At 28.7% G+C, this 3,587-nt stretch overlaps 1 protein-coding gene across 1 annotated transcript in view; it reads right to left on the reverse strand.

Moving 5' to 3' along the window:
• LOC108685123 overlaps window positions 1-229 on the reverse strand; it is a 37,277-nt gene extending 37,048 nt beyond the window's left edge. Inside the window, exon 1 of the mRNA XM_018189777.1 lies at window positions 197-229. The gene's annotated coding sequence lies outside the window, so the exon portion shown is untranslated. The remainder of the gene's footprint in view (window positions 1-196) is intronic.
• Window positions 230-3,587: the final 3,358 nt, after the last annotated feature.

The following is a 3,587-nucleotide window of genomic DNA, read 5'->3' on the forward strand; positions in this document are numbered from 1 at the left end:
CAATGTCAATTTCGAAGCAAGGAATACAACAAAATAATGAGCTATAACCAATTTTAAATAATGGAAAAACTGACTTTAATTTCCACCCTCTAAAGGTTGATCCCATTTATCACAAATTAATCCTAAAAAAAAATTGTGTTGTAAACTTGACACAAGTTAAAAAAAACATGTGTGCGACATGATAGGATTAATTTACCTTAATTAGATGTTTGCAATCTCGAACGCATGGACGCGTGCTTGAGAACGTACGGAAGAATTATTCGGCTTTAATCGGTGCATCGAATCGGCCAACAGTTGTCGAAACAATCGGCATCGCGCTAACCGGAGGAGTTTATCGTCACACTCGGATTGACCGCGCGCTGTAACTCCGCACCGCGAGATGGTTGGAGGTTTACTGACACCGGCGCGACCGGCACGATGTAACGCGGAGCATCGCGCGCTGAGGCGCCTTCACCTGCTCGTAATGTAAGCAGAGTTTATCTGAGTTTATCTCGCGATACATCATGCGCGCTACGATGCCACGGAAAGGACATATGTATGTCCCTGGTGAAAATTTTTCTCAGAATTTTTCATATAATTTTTTAGAATTCTATATAATTTTTCTATAAGAATTTCTCTATAATTTTAACTTTCTCACATTATACGAATTGAAACATTTCTCAGAAAATGTACATCTTTTCTCAAAATTTTTCATATATGTTAATTATGAAATATTGTAACATTTTTAAGATTTTTTGTAAGTATAATTTCTGAAATGTTGACAAAATATAAAAAAATTTAAAAATATTTTTTAAAAATTATGGGATGAGAAATTTCAAAATATTTCAGAATTCACTTGTATGAGAAGTTCGGAGAGAAGATGTAAACTTTTCGAATATTTCTGAAAAATGTTCCAATTCGTATGAAAATTATGAGAAAAATTTTCACCAGGGGTGTAGTCGATGATCAAATTTCTATATGTTATGCGTGTAGAATAAGCATAAAAACGGAAATGTAAAATCGTCGTAGGTAAATCAAAAAGCTCTATGAACGTGACTCAACAACAAACAAAATTTCCGAGTTGTAAGAAAAATCGATTATGAAGCTTATATATATCATACGTTTTATTTGTGTTAAAGCTCCTGTTCACTCGCCACTATTATCTCAGATTGTGATGTCAGAAGCGAGAAAATTATATACAATCAAAATTCTTACAAAATACATTAATATGAAAATATGTTTCAATAAAACAATACCAACTTGTAAAATATTGCAGTCAAAAATTCAAAACTTTTGTTTTGTTATAATTAATAAATAGTTATCTAGGTATGAATTATGCATAATTAAAAACAAAAGCTATGCTCACAATTATGACAAATTGTCAAATTAATGATAATATATAGAAATAAATATGCTTTAATTTTTCTATCCGAAACAAGAAGAGAGATAGTTTTATATTTTATAATCGTATATTTCTATTCAAGTGTAATTTACAACAAACTTTCATTCTATTTCCTCGCTAACATCACATTTGAAATAGCAATGGTGTAATATTCATAATCAATAAAAAGAAAAAAGAATGCTTTTACTCCTTATTTCGCTTTCTCTATCTGCCCATTTATATTTGCTGTCTATCTATTAGTTGCTTCCTTAAATAAAAAAAGTATGTCATAATAAATTTCACCCACTCTTTATAAAATTTCAAATAACAATTCGAAAACACACATACCCGACATATAAAATTAATATTAATACAAATAAATAAAGTTTTATCTTAAAAAGTTTACAAATTGGAGTCTTTAAAGTAGGTCTAAAATATGTCTGACATGTACAATTATAGATGCAATGTTGTTTCATTGGATGTTTCATGTATTAAAACTGGAATTATCGATCTAGGTGAAATGCTTGATGTAAGCTAAAACGGTTTTTACGGATAATTTCTTATCGGGTACACATATGACAAAAATTGATTGAGTTTTCACGGATATGAAAGTTTATATTTCCATACATTTTGAATGGAAACATAGAAAAAGCAATACTTTTGTGAAAATTTTTATATACTGGAATTTCTTATACATAATGATTTTTTTTACCCAAAATAATTACAATTTTACCCAAAATAAATTACATTCATTCATCATAAAGCATTTATTTATAAATATCATTTTTATTATTATTCATTTTTTTAAAGAAAAAAAAATATTACAAAATAGAAGTGAATTATAAAGAACTATATGGATTAAAAATGTCTTTCTTTCTAGTAATTAAAATTTCTTTTGAATTAAAATCATAATAGACCTATTATATTTTTAATTTTATAACAAATGAAAGTAATATATATAATAGTAATTCTGAGAAAATTATTGTGATTATCAAATAAGCCTGATGGATTTGGAAATTAAAGAGTATGGACATTATCGAATGTCAATATAAATTTTTCAACAGTCAATATAATTACCTAAATAATTTACTGCAGGTAATGCAGTATTAAATTTATCGATCGTAAATATTACAGTTTTATGTTACCTTTCGAAGATCAGACTGTCCCGTCGGTAATCGCATACGTTGCAAGTGCTGCATTTTGATGATAAGTCCGTTTCTCTGTCGGTATCGTCACAACGATCTTGATCCTTTCGATCTACAACGACGTTCCATGTTCGGTGGATAAGATAGAATAAATAAAGAGTTTTGCTTCGTCCGCAGGGTTGTGATCTCGTATTTCCCATTGTTATTTATCGTCGGATTTTATTGTTATAACACAAATACACGGCACTAAACTAAATAAATTATTAAGAGAAACAATTTTGCTTGACCCCCTCCTCACACTGTTTTTCCACTCTTTCATAAAATATTATCTGGGGGTTGCATGTAATGTCTGTTAATTAAATTATTATCCGCATCTTTTACACAAGTCACACAAAACTTTTTCTACATTTAATACACTTTGTTGTTATTTGGCAGGATATGAATGAACATAAATATTTTTCTCTGGAGATATTTTTTCCACGTTTCTTGCAGCGCGAAGATCGTGTTTGATTGCATGATCGGCTATCAGGACCGTGGGATTCTGAACTACATAAGTCTCGCGTGCCACGACCCTGGCCTTCAGTCAGAGTCGTGTAACAGCTTAAGTAATAGCTTATGTTTTCCTTCTCCAACGTATGGAGAACTTTGAAGATACGTCTTTGGAATCTGTTGAATTTCATATCATTCGTTTATTTTCAATTTAACATTGTATTTAATTTTAAAAATTTTCAAAATTTTCAAAATTTTTTTTAAACCTATACACTTTATATTTATCATCTGTTTTTAAGGAGGTTGTAAGGCAAATGCAATATGTTAAGAATTATACTTAAAAAAATTATAGATTATTCTAAATTGCATTTAAAAGTAATACAAAAAGTTAGAAAGAGTTAACCATCTGGATCAAAAGTTATTTCAATAAAAAAATATATTTTTTTTAATTTGTACTTTAATAGAAATATATGAAAATATATTATAAAATAATGATAAAAATCTTAATTTTTTTTATACAAGTATCTTCTAAGTTTAAAAATATTTATGTAAAGTTACATTGAGATGCAGACATTAATTGTTCAGTAAATAAA

The sequence above is a fragment of the Atta colombica genome, unplaced genomic scaffold (assembly GCF_001594045.1).
Source record: "Atta colombica isolate Treedump-2 unplaced genomic scaffold, Acol1.0 scaffold146, whole genome shotgun sequence".
Lineage (NCBI taxonomy): Eukaryota > Metazoa > Arthropoda > Insecta > Hymenoptera > Formicidae > Atta > Atta colombica.